We start from the raw sequence: 18,234 nt of genomic DNA, 5'->3' as shown, positions 1-18,234 counted from the left end.
CCCCCCCCCCCCCCCCCCCACAAAAAAGGAAAAATCGGAAACAAGTACTCATGGAGTACAGCTAAAAAAATAAAATCTGGGCTTCTCCTACTTTCTTCAAACTTCTCCCAGAGATCAAAAATGAGAAAAATGGTTTTGCTTTGACTCTTTGCTAGTGTGCTTGACTGGTTTTGTCCTGTGTTAGAGTGTCAGCAAATGCAAATCAGTGTCTCTGGTTCTTAGGTACATCAAAACGTAGAAATGACAGGTTTGAAACTAGTGAAGTTGACAAGTTTGTCTTAGAACACTTTGAGGGAGCAGAGTCAGAGCTCACAGTAATGTTGCAATTTTCTTTAGAGATCAAAAGTTCTAAGGATACCTTCTTCTCTTCTGTTTAAACTTAAAGGAATGTAAGAAAGAAAGTAAGGAAGAATAACAAATATGGCAAGGCAACCAGCTTGGAGAACTCTTTGGTGAGCTCAAATATAAAAAGGAAGCTTACAAGAAGTGGAAACTTGGACAGATGACTAGACAGGAGTACAAGAATATTGCTTGGGCATGCAGGGATCAAATCAGGAAAGCAAAGCATAATTGGTTGCTCCTGGAAAGGGGCATGAAGGGTAACAAGAAGAGTTTCTACAATAATGTTAGCAAAAAGAAAAAAGTCAGGGAAAGTGTGGGTCCTTTACCAAATGGGGGAGGCACCCTAGTGACAGATGAGGAAAAGACTAAAGTGCTCAATGCCTTTTTTACCTTGGGCTTCACAGGCAAGGTCAGCTGCCAGACTCCTGCACCTGGCAGCATAGTTTGGGGAGAATGTGAGCAGCCCTCAGTGGTGAAAGAACAAGTTAGGGACTATTATAAGAAGCTGGACAGGTACAAGTCCATGGGGATGGATGCAGTGCATCCAAGAGTGCTGAGTGCATTGGTTGATGTGATTTCAGTCACTAGCCATTCTTGGGGATTGGAGGAGGTTCCAGATGATTGGAAGAGAGAAAATATAGTGCCTGTCTTTAAGAAAGGGAAGAAAGAGGATCCAGGAAACTACAGACCAGTCAGCCTCATCTCAGTCCCTGGAAAAATCATGGAGCAGGTCCTCAAGGAATCCATTTCTAATCACTTTGAGAAGAAGGTGATCAGGAACAGTCAGCATGGATTCACCAAAGGCAAGTCATGCCTTACCAAACTGACTGCCTTCTATGATGAGATGACTGGCTCTGTGGATGCAAGGAAAGCAGTGTACATGATATACCTTGACTTTTGTATGGCTTTTGATATGGTCTCCCACAGCATTCTTGCAAGGAAACTAAGGAATGATGGGCTGGATGAATGGATTATAAATTGGATAGAAAGCTGGTTGGATTTTTGGGCTCAATGGGTAATAATCAGTGGCTTGGTGTCTAGTTGGCAGCTGGTATCAAGTGGAGTGCCCTAGGGATCAGCCCAGAGGCTGGTGTTGTTCAATATCTTCATTAATAATCTGGAAGATGTGATAAAGTGCACCCTCAGCAAGTTTGCAGATGACACCAAGCTGGGAGGAGTAGTAGATAAACTGGAGGGTAGGGATAGGATTCAAAGTTATCTAGACTAATTGGAGAACTGGGCCAAAAGAAATCTCTTGAGGTTGAATGAGGACAAGTGCAAAGCCCTGCACTTAGGCTGCAAGAAGCCCATGTACCACTACACTCTTGGGGCCAGTTGGCTAAGCAGCAGCTCTGCAGAAAAGGGCCTGGGGGGTTACACTGGACAATAACCTCAATATGAGTCAACAGTGTGCCCTTGTTGCCAAGAAGGCTAACAGAATACTGGGCTGCATTAGTAGGAGCATCACCAGACGATAGAGGGAAGTCCTAGGGAAGCCCTGTGAGAAAACTGTCCAGGAGCACATCTGTGAGGGACCAGCAGGGGCAACCAACTTGGGTTGCTTAGGGGCAACCAACATGGGTTCATTCGAGGCAGATCCTGTCAGACCAACCTGCTGGCCTTCTACGACCAGGTCACAAAATACTTGGATGCAGGTGCCGTCGATGCCTACACAGTCAGATGGGTCACAAATTGGCTGGAAGGCCACACCCAGGGAGTGGTGGTGGATGGGTCTTTTTCAACCTGGAGGGATGTGGGAAGTAGGGTCCCCTGGGGCTCGGTCCTCGGGCCCACACTGTTCAACATCTTCATCAGCAACTTGGACGAGGGGGTGAAAAGCATCTTGTTCAAATTCGCGGATGACACTAAGATGGGAGAAGTGGGCACACTGGAGGAGAGGGACAGGCTGCAACTAGATCTGGACAGGTTACAGGGTGGGTCGACGAGAACAGGATGGGATTCAATACTGACAAGTGCAAGGTACTGCACCTGAGGAGGAAGAACCAGCAGCATACCTACAGGCTGGGAAACTCCCTTCTCATCAGCACACAGACAGAAAAGGATCTTGGTGTCATTATTGATTCCAAAATGAACATGGGCTGACAGTGTGGGGATGTGGTCAGGAAGGCTAACTGAACCTTGTCATGCATCCACAGATGCATCACGAGCAGGTCCAAGGAACTGATCCTCCCCCTCTATGCAACACTGGTCCAGCTGCAGTTGAAGTACTGCACCCAGTTCTGGGCGCCACACTTCAGGAGGGATGTGGCCAGCATCGAGAGGGTCCAGAGCACGGCCACTTGCATTATCAGGGGGCATCAAAGCAGGCCCTACGAGGGGAGGCTATGGGATCTGAACCTGTTCGGCCTCATAAGAGAAGGCTGAGAGGGGAACTGGTGGCTGTCTACAAACTGGCCAAAGGGGACCAGCAGGCTATGGGAGAGTCCCTGTTCCCCCGAGCACTACCGGGAGTAACAAGGAATAACGACCATAAGTTGACTGAGAGTAGATTCAGGCTAGATATGAGGAGGCACTACTTCACAGTCAGGGTGGCTAGGATCTGGAACCAACTTCCAAGGGAAGTGGTGCTCACTCCTACCCTGGGGGTCTTCAAAAGGAGGGTGGATAATCACCTAGCTGGGGTCGTTTGGCCCCAGCTTTCTTACCTGCCCATGGCAGGGGTGTCGGACTTGATGATCTACTTAGGTCCCTTCTGACCCTACCAACTATGAAACTATGAAACTATAATTATTCTGCCTTATTCTGTACTGGTAGGGTCTCATCTGGAGTAGTATGTCCAGTTTTGGGTCCCTGCTACAGAAAGACTGGGAACAAGTTGGGGAGAGTCCAGTGGAGAGCAACAAAAGTGGTTAGAGGGCTCAGATGCATGACTTCTGAGGAAAGCCTGTGGGAACTGGGCTGCAGAAGAAAATACTTGAAAGGGAATTGGAGAGCAACCACCCTGAAGGGGGGTTCCAAAAAGGATGGAGGTAGACTGTTCTCAGTTGTGGCAGATGACAGAACAAGGAACAATGGTCTCAAGCTGCAGAAAGGGAAGTTCAGTTTGGATATTAGGAAAAATTGTTTTACTTGGAGGGTGGTGAAGCACTGGAATGGGTTACCTAGAGACATGGTAGAATCTCCCAAATAGATGATGGAAGCTCCATCCTTGGAGATTTTCAAGGCCCAGCTAGACAAACCTGTTGGGATGATCTAGTTGGGGATGATCCTACTTTGAGCAAGGGGTTGCACTAGATGACCTCTTGAGGTCTCTTTGAACCCTAATTTTCTATGATTTTATCCCCCATTTGTAGCCAACTACTGGCAGAGGGACCATTTTTCAGAAAAGTACTGAAAAATGGGCTATACTAGTTACTGTGCAGCACTTTGACCTTTGAGTAGTACATGTAGCGGATACTTATCTATCCAAGGTCTTTGCTTCGACAGACACTCTCCTTGCTTTGGTCTGGCAGGGGAAAACATACTTAAAGAAAATACCCATGCAAGGGGACAGTCCTGTCAGCATGAGAATCTCTGGAAGCTGATTTCAGTAAAACCATGATTCTCTATAATCTTTTGTACAGATGAGAAAGTTGTTTCTGATATTATCATGGGCATGAATCGTTTTGGTTCTCTGGTAGGTACAGACAAAGCCAAAAACCAGCAAAAATGTTTTATTTTTCCACTCTTCTCCAGCTTCATTCCCATTAGTTACCAAAGATCCAAAGAGTTTTCTCAAACTGTATGAAGAATTAAAATGGAAATGCCAATCTAATATTTGGTAATAAAAGCTTATCACTATATGTCAAAATGCTCGACTCAACTGTGGTTTTAATCCTCCTATTGCACTTGCATATATAATGGGTATTTTAAAAATTAATTCAGTCCTATGTTTTTTAAAAAGCACTGAACAGCATTTCATCTTATTTTCTTGACAGTTTAAAAGTTTTGTCATAAAGATGTTGCATAAGGTAGGAAAAGTTAAAAGAAATTTCAGACTCTCCATGAAAGGGGGATGGTCTGCTCCTACAATGTATTAAATGCCACCAACTTCCAATAACTTCAGTGAGGGATAAGGATGTTCATTATATGGCAGGACTGGGCCTCACATGAAGTAATGAACAGCCTGGAATTGTTACACATTATAAATGTGTAAATTAATACCCTCATATTTCTCATCTAGGAAGTAAATTGGTTTATGAAAACACATACAACTACTTATTCCAAGAATACTAACTGCATGTTATAGGTTTAGTTCACTGAATCAGGAGCACTTTAACAAAGTGTTTTCTTTATTCATAGCAAGAGCACCCAAACAGGCATGAAATTTCTTAGCTACTCTTTTCAGCTGTCTCTCTCAAGCTCTGCCTGTTTCTAGCTACATGTAATAGTAATATCCTAGAGGGGAGCTGAGTGATGGACTAACACTTTAAGGTATACAGTTCTCACACTAATAGACAATAGCCTGAAACTATGATGACCCCAAATAATGTTGATTTTGCTTCCACAATTCCTAGAAAAATAAACTTCTCACTGGAGATAACAGCAGTTTTCCTGCATTGGGGACCTATTGAATCATGCTCCAAAAGTATTGGGATCTGTTGTTAATAACAACACAAGGTCCAATATTTCTTGATTTTTTTTTTTCCCATTCGAAACTACTGCATTTAAACCTCCAAGAATATTATTGACGTTTCTGTACCTGCTTCATTTGAAAATTATCTTGAAACCCAAGCTGCTTCTGCCTCCTTTATGCTGGAGGGTGGGGAGGAGAGGGGGAGGAGAAACCTACCAAACAGAAGAGTAAAATCTAAAAAGTGTTATGTTGGTCATAACTGATCCGCATAACGTATGAAGCCACAGTGAAATATTCAGTACAGAACATTATCTTTATTGACTGAGAATTTTTCAAGGACTTTTAACAAGTAAAAGAGCAGTGTTTTATTGACCATTGAGCTCAAGAGCAGCATCTTAAAATGACAAACCTATAAAACATTGCTTTGTTTGAAGTCCTACTGATTTCTAAGCATATTGTTACTTCACAGTGATGGTTTCCTACTATATTATATTCGTTATAACGCTTTGAAATGCTTATTTTAGAACTTTTCCCCCCAACAGTGGCTTATAAAATAAATCTTGTGTGTGGTGTATTAAAAGGCTTAAGAGGCCTTTCTGTAAACTTCATGGTGGTTTCTATACAGATTTGCTGAGGGGTGCCTTGCAGCACTGGAGAACCAGTGGTTTTATGACTTCACAACAAAAAACAGACTGAAACACCAAGGGAAATAAGAAAGAGGAGATAATTTTAATGACAGCTTTGAAGTGTTGTGAGACAAAATTTCTGTTCTGCCTGATGGGAAATTCATGCTGAATCACAGCATGAATTTCCCATCAGGGAAATTAATTTCCAACGTGGTGGCCTTTTACGACCAGGTCACTAAATCATTGGATGCAGGGGTGGCAGTGGATATAGTTTTCCTGGACTTCAGGAAGGCTTTTGACACTGTCTCTCACCCCATTCTCATTAGGAAGCTGGGGGACTGTGGCGTAGACACCCATACAGTCCAATGGGTCGCCAACTGGCTAGAGAGTCGCACCCAGAGGGTGGTAGTGGATGGGTCCTTCTCGACCTGGAAGGACGTGGGAAGTGGGGTCCCACAGGGCTCGGTCCTTGGGCCTGCCCTGTTCAATATCTTCATCAGTGATTTGGATGAGGGGGTGCAAAGCACCCTGTTCAAGTTTGCTGATGACACTAAGATGTGGGGGGATGTGGGCACAATAGAGGGGAGCAACAGGCTACAGTTGGACCTAGATAGGTTACAAGGATGGGCGGAGGAGAACAGGATGGGGTTTAACACAGACAAGTGTAAGGTGATGCACCTGGGGAGGAACAATCGGCACCATACATACAGGCTGGGGAACTCCCCTCTTGTCAGCACGGAGGTGGAAAAGGATCTGGGAGTCATTATTGACTCCAAGATGAACATGAGTCGGCAATGTGGGGAGGCGGCTAGGAAGGCCAACTGCACCTTGTCGTGCATCCACAGATGCATCTCGAGCAGGTCCAAGGAGGTGATCCTCCCCCTCTATGCGGCACTGGTCAGGCCGCAGCTGGAGTACTGCGTCCAGTTCTGGGCGCCGCACTTTAAGAGGGATGTGGACAGCATCGAGAGGGTCCAGAGGAGGGCCACTCGTATGATCAAGGGACAGCAGGGTAGGTCCTATGAGGAAAGGTTGCGGGACCTGAACCTGTTCAGCCTTCAAAAGAGAAGGCTGAGGGGGGATCTTGTGGCCTGTTATAAACTGGTTAGGGGGGATCAGCAGGCGCTGGGGGAGTCCCTGTTCCCCCGAGCGCCGCAAGGAGTGACCAGGAACAATGGTCACAAGCTGGCGGAGGGAAGGTTTAAGTTGGACATCAGGAGGCGCTACTTCACGGTCAGGGCGGCTAGAGTCTGGAACCAGCTTCCAAGTGAGGTGGTGCAGGCTCCCACCCTGGGGGTTTTTAAGAGGAGGTTGGATGACCACCTTACTGGGGTCGTTTGACCCCAGTGCTCTTCCTGCCATGGCAGGGGGTCGGACTAGATGATCTGCTCAGGTCCCTTCCGACCCTAGAAACTATGAAACTATGAAACAGGATGTGCTGAAGGTGGGGTAGCAAGGGTGCTAAGGCACACCTGCAGCCCAGGGCTAGGGACAGAAGTTATTCAGAAACTGGTTTAAACCTGTAACAGAATAGAAGTTCAATGCATATAAACCACTTTCAAAAGGACCAAAAACAGTTTAAGATAAACCTTGTTGGATGTACTATCAGACTTAACTGATTTAGGTCAACCCAGGTTATCAAAGTTCTGTACCATATCTCTTCTGGTTCAAGTTAACTCAAAGTCCATGCTTTGCAGCCCTGGGCTATGCTGCCTGCTCCAGTAGAGCAGGGACTGCCTTGCCCCTCTACTCCTCAGCTGTTTCCTGGCAACAGACCTCCAGGCCTATCTATCCAGGGTCTACACAATACATGGGAAGAAAAAAAGCCCATGTGGTGTCAGCTTTTAAGACCTTAGCAGCCCTCTCCCCTCCCCACTCTCCCTACCTAGCTGCTGATTGCTTCAGAGGCTGCCACAGGAGAGAGGAAGAAGTCTTCTGGCTGGGTGCCTCCCAGTCAGCCTAGGATGGGGACACCAGAGAGTACCTGCCTTAGAGGGCAGCCCATGGATGACTGGTGCCGCCTTAGTCAGGGGGGCATGTGCCCCCCCTGTGACTAGTCCTGCTGGCCGGGGTTGTATGTCCCCCTGCAGCCAGTCTCGCTGCCTGGGGGGAGTCCCCTGTGGCCAATCCCATGATGGCCAATCGCTACGGCTGATCACTGCAGCCACTTCTGGGAGCAGCTGCAGCTGCTTCTGGGAGTGGCTGCAGCGATCAGCTAGCACTTGCAGGGGGGGCACCAGTGCTTCCACCTGCCCCTCCTGACCATCGCCTAAGTGGCAAGTGCAGCCAGGCAGGGAGTGCACCGGTGCTCTCAGGGGGTGCATGTGAACCCCAATGAGCCCCCTAAGTGTCAACACTGAGGCAGCCCCAGGAAGCCGAGGGAATTCTTGCCTTTCTAAATCTGGCCTTCGAACCTTGCCTCAGCCCCTGCTAGTCCAAGGCAGCTTGAGGGAGGGGAGGAACATTCTCCTGTTTCGCCACAGCCAAAGTTGCTGTGAGTCTGAGGCAAAACTAATGCAGGGGAGCAGCATAATTTCCCTCCTCTCCCTGGGCTATCCCTGAGACTGCAGCAGCTAAAGCTAATGGACAGGGGTTAGGAAGAATTCCCCTCAGCTCCTGGGGCTGCCCAGGGCTAGAGAACCCTGGAGGGAAGTCTCCCAAGTCAGTGCTCCCATGCTCAGCTGCAGGGGCAGGTACCTGGCTGAGAGCGGCTGCCTTCTCCCTTGCTTCTGTTGCAGTGGCTGAAACAGTCAGGAGCTGAGAAGGGGGAGGGGGCTCCCAGGGCTGGGGAACCCAGGCTGGGGAAATCTTGAGCAGGGGAAACTCCCCCATGGTGGGCCAGCACCTGGGCAGAGGGTTCCTGAACCCCCTGCGGGTGAAGAGCAAGGGGCTGGGGACATTTGGCTGGGCTGGCAGTGGCCAGCAAGCCATGAGATGTGCTCTAGTGCCCCCTGGGTCAGTGCAGACCTCTCCCTGCCTTTCCCAATTAAAAACTGAAGGTCAGTTTAGCTGGTTATTTGGTTCAACCTACACAGCTTGGAGGAAGCTGCCTGGTTTGAATTGATTCAGCCTTAGGCTTTTTGACTGTCTGTACTTAGCTCAGAGGTTCAAGGCCATAGCAGAAGCACTAAAGGTGTTGCCTCTCAGATTCCAAAGAATCTGTGAATTTTGATAAATACCTTGTCACAACGATAAGAAAAAGGAAAGGCCAGGGTGTGCTTCTGATCTCTAGGAATGGTGGATATATAGAAACAATGTATAAGGATATAAGCTTCACATTCAGAGAGTGCATTGAAAAAAAAGCAGCACTTTTCCTTTACAGGCTAACATTGTTAGCAGGAATTGAAATCCTACAGATTTTAAATACTGCTGTTTCATTTGGGAAGAAGGGGTTATTAGACTCTGCCTGATTACAGTGGACTTACAGTGGAAGTAGGCTTTTAGGAACAGGTAGCTAGGGGTATGACATAAGAGAAACAAAACTAGGAGTATTCATGATTAGGGGAAGGGTTTAGACTGGGAAAACTATCCAAGGAGCAAATATTGAGTTAGAAGGCTCAGATCTGGCCTTGTATAAGAAAACCAAAACCAAGGATTTGATGATTTTACTTTTTAAAATGAGTGAGTAGTTGGTAAATAAATGGAGAAGACAAATAGTAAGTAACCAATAAGCTACAGGTATATTCTTGTTGCAGTGGGACAAAAATATACCCTTCTAAATGAATTTCTCCATGTGACCTTGAGTAGGGCAGCCATTAAAGTATTTGTCACAAAATCTCTGCAACTTAGGAAAATGGTATTGCTCCTGCTTAATAGATAAAGTGTGTATTTATGATGGTAACCTCTGCCCTCTGGGATAAGGCATAAGTCATCCAAATAAACAACTAGATTTCTCCTTGTGAGAAGATTCCAAGAATATTGCCCAAAGCAGTTAAGGCTATCAAGTAAGAAATAAAAAATTAGAAAGTCATTGGACACTAGGTTGAACCAACTCACAATGACCTGCTTTATGCTTTTCCCTCTAGAAAAATTATTAGGACATAAAAACAATTATCTGTGAAGGTCATTTAACTATTAACGAGCTAGTCATCAAAACAAGAACAATAAAAGTCTTCAGTTATAAAACACAGCATATTGTTTCCCAGGGGAAACAATCATCCTGGCCTGCACAGTAGCTGCTGGCATGGAATGAAAAGGGCAGAGAGAATCTGATGGACTCCTACCTCAGGAAAAGGCATTTTGGGATAATTAAATAGTGTTATTAAATTACTTCAGAAGTCTCCGGTTTTTAAACAGCTAATTTTTTAAAATTAGAAATAAAAGGGTCAACGGTGCCCTTGATGCCCTGCATCCCAGATAAACTTGATTTTCTTAAATAACATGTAAACTAAGTGAAAACCAGATCATAAGATATATACTCAAACCAGGCCTCTGCAGGAAACTCAGTAAGATTTCCTTCAAAGAGTTTCTTTACATGTTTACATCACAAGGAACAGGTTGTCACCTCAACATAGACCTACCAATTCATGGATTCTCTGAGAGCTGTATTCATGTAACAAGTGATGTTGAAGCACTGTGCTTCCAAGTCAACTCTGATTTCTCAAAGGAATGGATGCATAACATATGTCATGTGGTCTGCATTAAACCAGTTTATTTATTTATCAGGTTAGATGCCCTCTACTGAAGAGTGCACCTTTTCAAGTGGTATTCAGTGTTTGATTTATGTACCTCTGTCTTACCACTTTTCAATGAAACTGCACTTCCAGAAACTCCCCAACCTGCCTTTTGTTACTTGCCTTTGGGACTTCACCTGTGGCAGAATGAATGAGTGTAACTCAATTTAAAGTCTTAACAAACTACAAAAACCTTGAAAAATAAACATTTCCTTTTTTAAGTGCAGTTTTCATGTAAAAAGGGTTATAGTGTTTATCATTCTACTCTTGTTCTGCACATGTGCATTATGGTGTCAATAGAACCCCTTGTGTATGTATATCTTTTTGTGACTGACAACTTCTGACTGACAACTCATTTGTATTATATACTGAATGACTTATTTTTGTAATAAAGTAAGAAATGGCACTATTCTCATGTTTGTAGTCTTGTCACCCACCTATCTGCATCCAGATAGTCTGTTGTTAAATATAGGAAATTGCTTTAACATAACATTGGTAGGTTTTCTGCATGGTGCTTGTAGGACAGAGAAAACTCCATGCAAACTTCATTTGACAAAAGCAGCAGTTTGAAATAAAATTTCTGCATATCACAGTGAAATATGACCCCTTAAAATTTCAAAAAAACTGCAGTGAAATTCAGGCTTATCGGGCACAGACTACTTAATCAGATCTTCCTTATGATGTAATAATGTTATTTCTACATTTTATACAATGCATGGAATCAGCTACTGTTGTGATTTCTTGTGCCTTGAATACAGTTTTAAACTATTTTTTTAGTCGTTTAATAAAAAAAAATATGGCCTGAGTTGAATAGCTAAGGATCAGTGGAGCGGGAGTTGCATGATGAAATGCATCAAATTTTAATCAGTTGTGGGGAAAAGGGTTAGAGAAGGATGATCCTGCCTCAGGCAGAGATTTGGACTAGATGACCTATGAAGGCCCTATTGCTTTGGTTTCTATGATTTCTCTATGAAAAATAGATAAGTTTATAAAGAGGAGACTGATGTGATGTAATTCTGAAAATGGAGAGTTTTCCTCATTTTAGTGAAAGACAAAGCCTCACACCTTACTTGTATGTAGAATCAGATGTATGATTAAGACCTATTTTGAAAACATTTTCAAACTCACTTGGATTATCATGGTTCAAAAACCATACCCTAATACCAGGCAAAATAGAACCTTTCAAGCTTCCTTTTTGCCAGCTTGAACAACCAAGGTTGTCAAGCTCCTCTGAAGAACAGAAGATTAATAAAAACACATTAATTTTTTTTGGTTTTTGTGTGTCCTCACCCCACACTCTTGTGTTTATTAGCGCACTATGCAATAACACTTCTAGGGTAGAAACTTCAAAATTGTGGTTTCATATTTGACCTGATTTGAGTTTCACTTGTTCTCTCTCTTTCCCATCACTGAAGAGAAGTTTGTTTTGAGTTGAGCCTTCTTTTAAGGTGCAGTTGATCTTGGTGATTAAATTATTTTCTGTATTCTAGGTCAGGCAGGCGTTGTATTTGTTTCTGATGACTAAACCGATTGCTAAATTACGTTCCAAATACATACTTGCTCAAAGTAGCAAGTGAACTGTAGAGATCAGCTGAGCAGGTGCAGCAAAGCTGAGGAAGCAGGCAGGAGGTATTTTGCCTATTTGAGATCTATCTAAACAAATAAACAAAAGCCTGGAGTGATACTGATAAAGCAGAATTCACACTATCATATTAAAAATCATTATGCTTTTCATTTTTAAGCTGTTTTTTCTTTGTGTTTTTCTTAGCCTTTGTAATGGCAATAGAACAACGAGTTTTGCTTCTATTTCTAGTTTAATTTCTCTTTCAGATTTTCATTCACTAAGAGAAGGTTGCAATGTTTTGGTACCAAGTGTTGACATGAGCATATTTCTGTTTTGTTCCAAACTGTTTTCTTTGGTGTTCAACACACACACATTTCCTACAAATGCATCTTGTTAGGGATGCTGGGCATGTCTACACGTGCGCCCCTATGGTGCCATTGTTATTGTACCATCATTTAGTACTTCCTTTTGAAAGTACTAAGTAACAGCCCATACTTTTTAGGTGCTACATCACTATAGCAATGCGCTATACCAAGATAATGTGTTGCTACAACAATGTAGTGACAGCATCACAGTTTTTTTGCCCATGGACACTATGTTACCATAGCGCATTGCTACAGCAATATAGTGTGACATTTAGACGTGCTCACTGAAATTAACATTTAGAACCACAGTGATCATATTTAATTAGTTTAATGTTTAAAATCCAGTTAAGAACCCAGAAACAGAAAATAAAACACTTTATTGAACCAATCTTCTGGAAAATATCTAGAATAAATACTATAGAGAGAATCTGTGAAATAAGGTCTGTAGCATTCTTTGATCAAAACAGGGAAACAAATTCTACCTTTCACTGGCAAGATTTTATCTTGGTTTCATGTACTAGGGATTTCTATTTGAAGTATACTTGTCTTCTGTGGGAGAAGTGTCTAAGGCTCTCACGAACAAACCATGAAGGACTTTCTAAAAACAGATGGTAAACTTAAGTTCCTTTCAGAAACTAGTAAACATTCTGGAGCAATTGTTTATATAAAACACTTCCTAAGATCCTGATCCTACAAGCTTATCTCTGCGCAGGTGTGTTGGCCAGGATTAACCTGAGTCAAGGAAATAGGCAGTTAGATTCCATATTGGGTGATGTTTCAAATGGTCCTTACTCCTGTATAGAGTTAACTCTCATCAACCACATGGCACAATGCTTGTGATTTAAGAGCATTGAGTAGTAGGGAAAAGCATACATGCTTTGCAAGCAAAGACCTCAAGAGCATTTTTGAGCATTATTGTTTTTAAGATTTTCAGTAGAACTACTGCTTTATGAATCTGGGGGCATGTGCATCTACATGAGACGTTTACTGTGAAGTTTCCTAATTAACTCCACACTAAAGTCTCAGTTTCTATATGTGAAGCCCTATTAGGCCTCAGTAAACTAATAAATGCTGACTTAGTACTTGAATTGACAAGTGCTAAACTATCTTAGGGCAGAATTATTCAGCATGCTGCAATATATGTGTCGAAGATGATGGGGCCAGCTAATGCATGAGGGTGCTTCAGTTCCAGGGCTGCCTGCTGGCTAACCCCCCCCCTCCCTCCGAAGCACCCTCATGCCCTAACCAGCTACTCTGCAGCATGTTTAGTGAGGCTGAAGCAGCCCCAGGCTGACAAGCTGACCCCCTGGACCTTCTAACAGCCAGGGCTGCTCAACATGCTGCAGTCCTGGGTGCATGTGTAACATGGTACACCCAAGAGCAATAAACTCCAGCACAATATGCATCGGTGTCTGCGTTACATGAATTGCATGTGTAGATGTGCCCAGTGTGACACAAAATGGGCATCCCGTCACTGCACATGCATCTATCAGCATCACTGTTATTGTGCCTCTCCCATCTAGTTCCTAGCTCCATACAATTTATCTTATCAGGGTGAAAAAAGTTAGCCATTAAGCGGCTAAAGCACACTTTTGATGAAGCTATAATAGAGATTATTGGTCAAAGCAATCTCTATGAAATGGTCAGTCAACTGAAAATCAATAAATTGTATAATAATGCGCTTGTTAAAAAATAAATATCCAAGGCTTTAGCATTAGGTTTCCATTAAATAGGAGCTCATAATTCCAAATATATATATAAAGTTTCATTAAATAGTGTTCAATGGGCTGGATAAATTGCATAAAGATTTTAACTTAGCCTCTCCACAGTTAAAGGGGTATATTTTAGCAAATTTGAAAAGTCAACATCGTTTATTTTTACTTCACAAGAAAATACATTTTGCTTTCACTTACTAGAAGGGAAAAAATAATTGTGCTTAGTATCTATGATTTCTGTGTCTCTGTTTATGAAACACTTCAGATGTTTTATAGCACTGATTAGACAAAGTGACGATATACCAGTTTATTCTAGCATGGCCAAATCCAAAAATGTATTTAGCAGTGCTCAAGGTAAATGTTTGTGTACAATTCTATACTTTACTGGATTTGCTGTATATAATCAAAGTAACGGGTACTGATGCTGAGTAAGAGTACCGGAAGTCCTATCACTTGTGGAATTTAATTTCCTTCCATTTGTTGTTTTCTTTGAAGAAATAAACAGACTGTATTTACAATTTGAATTATTTTAAAACTTTTGTTTAAATTAGGTTCTATAAACTGTGAATTCTAATATTATAAAAGCCTAAGTCTGTCTGTCTGTCTTTAACACTTTAGTCGTACGCTGATTGGCTGATGGAAACAGCCAATCAAAGTGCTCCAAGCACGGGGAAGCACCGCTATGTTTTCAAAGTAGCACTAAGGACTGGACACAGGGTGGGGGTGCTGAGGTCAGAAGCATTGCTCCCTGCAAAAGACAGGACAGTGGCAGCATGGGGTGTTAGGTGGCAGCCCTCCATCCCAGCCCACTCCGCCCCCCCCACCCCCCTGTCATTCTTGATGGGCGATTGGCTAGTGTTTCTAATAAATACTATGGTATGTGTTTGTAATTATGGCAACATGCCTTTCATTAAAGCTGTGGTGTAATTTCCTTTTTGAGGCATATATTTTTCGGATTAGCAGGAAACATACTTCAAACCAGTGGTTCCCAATCTGTGGTGTACATACCACCACTGGTACTCAGACAACCTGTCAGTGGTACATGTTACAGATGGGCCTTCTGTATCACCAGTGCTCCTGGTGCACATGTTCAGCTCTCGCACTCACCAGGTATGGGAGGGAAGCCCTGCATGCTGCAGCTGGCTGTTTTCCCCACCAAGGCTCTGTGACACAGGTGGGGAAAGCCCTAGGTGCCTTCACCTGGGAGGTGGGGAAAGGAGCTGGCTCCAGCACATGGGGCTTCCCTACCAAGCCTGGCACCTGCAAGGTGATACTTAAGGTTGTATCATTTTAAATTGTGGTGTGCCATCTCTCAGAGTTTGGGAACCCCTGATCTAAACTCAAATGGAATAGATTTTTGACACATTGAAAAGTAAAAATAAAAAAATACGACAAAAAACACAAAATAGTTTAACATTTTACTAACTAGAAGAGAGGGATCTGCTTTATGACATGATGAAGTGTTGAATCTGTATGATCTGCTGTTGGTTAAAATTAGTAAAGAAGAAATTGCTGTGGGGGAAAATACACAGGAAGACATGCTAACAACAGTTCAGTTGGCATAACTCCTGAGATCTTGAAGCCATGCTAATTAATATTAGCTATGAACCTCATCTCTTATTCTCTTGCATGTAGAGGGAAATTTTGCTGAGGATCGATGGGAAAAGTCTAGAACAACCATGCTCTGTCCTCTGAACAGAATGCAATGAATAGGGAAAATGAAGTTGAATAGTAAAGAAGAAAGAGTTACGTGAATGCAGAGCCAGGTATGCCAAGCCAGCAACATTTTGATAGAAATTCATATACATATGTTAAGCAGTGAGCTTCAGTTAACTCCTATAGAAAATCAGAGTTTACCCCACTTTTGTTCTGTTATGATTGTGTTAGATTTTTTATTTTTCTGCCATTTAGCTTTGTCCCCAAAATGTTATGTTTGCAAAAAGTGAATTTTTCATATGTATTGGATGTAGCAAACTAATACAAAATGAAATATTGGTGTCTCTGCAAAGCTAACTTATTTGGATAGAGGGGAGCATTTTTCTTCATTCTTTGCAGTGGGGGGCCAAAGGAATTGTCTCATGATACAATAGTCCTAAGTGGAAAAGTGAAGAAAAAAAGATGTGAACATGCCCTTGGTCTCATCACATCTGATAAACTATTATTGGTATAACAATATCGCTTCAGGAATATTAATACATGATACTTGGATTATAAAAATGCTTTCTTTAAGAAGAAATACAATTTTTGCTTGCCTTTTTTATTTGAACTATTCCTAAAGTAGCTATAAATGCATGAGAAGAGTCTTTTGCTTCAAGTGAAGAGGAAAGAGAAACAGAAAGAAGATCTTTACTTTCAGGTGAGAGTTCTGTTAACCCTGACTATAGTAGAGCTAGTAAATATTAAAAGAACACTGAATCAAACTCTTTTTATGTTGAACTATAATATTTAGCTAGCAGATTCACAAGGCCAGGGCTATTTTTATTCACATCTTTTCAGTGAATTAAAAAGTATGTAGAAAATGTTTGTGGTTCCTGAAAACTTTGCAATTTGACATGCATTATTTTTAAACTAGAAAGTCCATTATTCAGTATTGTGAGGGGAGTAGTGTTGATTCAGCTTCAGATTACCCAGTTATCCAATTAGGAAACAGAAGTAATAGGTTGTGATTTAGGTAATTAATATGAGTTACAAATAGCAATGTTCAAAGTGAACAACAAGAGGTTGTCACCAGCAAGGAGGAGGAATGGAGGGAGGTGGGGGTGGAGTTCAGGGAGAGAAGGGGTGGGGGAATTAGGAAGGAAAGCCTCCAGGTATAACTAGATGAACCATAAGTAAGCAGAGAGCTAACAGAAAAATATTGGAAAAAAGGAAAAGCTGCTTCCTTGAGGTCAGGAAGCATAGAGAAAGAGTGAGAATGGATAAAAGTCAAACTGTATTACACTTTACAAAGGAAATCAAAGCAAGTAATAAAGATGTCTCAAGACAGGGATTGGAAACCATGTCCCCTAAACTCAGTTAATACTTTGTCTCAGATTTCATTAGAATTACTGGGGGGCGGGGAGAAGCCTTGTATTATATTATTTTAGTCTATCAGCAAGGTAGTTTCAGGAGAGTCAAGGGAGTATTAATGGCATTGTAAACAAAGCTGTATTTCGTATCTTGTGTACAATTCTGCCCACCCTCTATACTAACAAAATCATTTTTTCTCTGAAAAAATTTCAGCGAAGAGATACTAAAATAATGATGCAAACCGAGACCTTATATGAGAGAAAACTAAAACAAAGGCTGAGAAGGGATGTGATTGCTCTCCATAAATATTTCAGGGGCATGAATTTCAAGGAGAAAAAGAAATATTAAGGTGAAGGACAATATTAACACAACAATAGGGTGATCATATTATTTTTAGAGAAATCTGTGACACTTTCTTCTCCCCCTGTATGCATACCATGCTTCTACACCTTCCCACTAGCTAGCGGTGGAGGTGGAGGTGGAGGTGGAGGTGGAGGGAGGGTGCAGGGGCTGTCCATGGGGAAATGGGGTGAGCAAGGCCAGGAAAGTGGGCTGGGGGTCTGCTGGGCAATAAATCAGGAGAAGGAGGGCTGAGGTGGAAGCTGCTGTTAAGCAGGAAGACAGTTGACCTATCCTGGGGGAAGTGAGTGCAATGTGCGTGTGCATGCATGTGTGTGCGTGTGTGTGTGCATGTGCGTGTGCAGCTGCTCCACATCCAGGCTGCTGTATTGGTATGTGCATTCCCTGGACCTTGTGTAGCTGCTTGACATCATGTCAATGAGAGGCTGATCTTGGGCAACCTCCTCTTGCCTCCATTAGACCCCCTCTATATGCACACCAGCTTCCTTCCCCTTTGGCTCCCTTCCACAGGCCTATCTCCTCATGCCCCCTATTCACTCCTCCTCCCTCTCCTCCTCCTTCCTCCCTTGCCACCTCTCTCCTCCCTGTGGAGTTTCCCTGGTTCCCAGGCCTCCCCCATCACTGTCATTGTGACCCTCCATTCTCTCTTGCCCCTTCTTCCCTCTCTTCCCTTCTCTAGCTTGTCCTTCCTCACCATCCAACACATGGTGGTAGAGGGAAGAGTGCTGAGCCGAGGTCTAGACTCCAGCTGGGCCTAGGCAGGATGGAGCTGGGCCTAGGCAGGATGGAGCCAGCCAGGGCTGCAATCCCAAGGCAGAGCCCAGAGCCACCCTCCCCAAACACAGGTCCCAGTGTAGTAAAACCCCCAGTTTTTCTTTTTTTATTTATTTTAAAATGCATTCCTTCTCCTTCCCCAACCATTTCTGACTTTCTATTCCCTACAGATAAGTATAAGTAAGCTAAGATGTAGGATAAGCTTTAACATTTTATTTTAGGTAGTAAGT

This window comes from Gavialis gangeticus, unplaced genomic scaffold (genome assembly GCF_001723915.1).
Source record: "Gavialis gangeticus isolate Ggan-Ray unplaced genomic scaffold, GavGan_comp1, whole genome shotgun sequence".
NCBI classification, from domain to species: domain Eukaryota; kingdom Metazoa; phylum Chordata; order Crocodylia; family Gavialidae; genus Gavialis; species Gavialis gangeticus.
Note: the sequence above shows the minus strand (reverse complement) of the source record.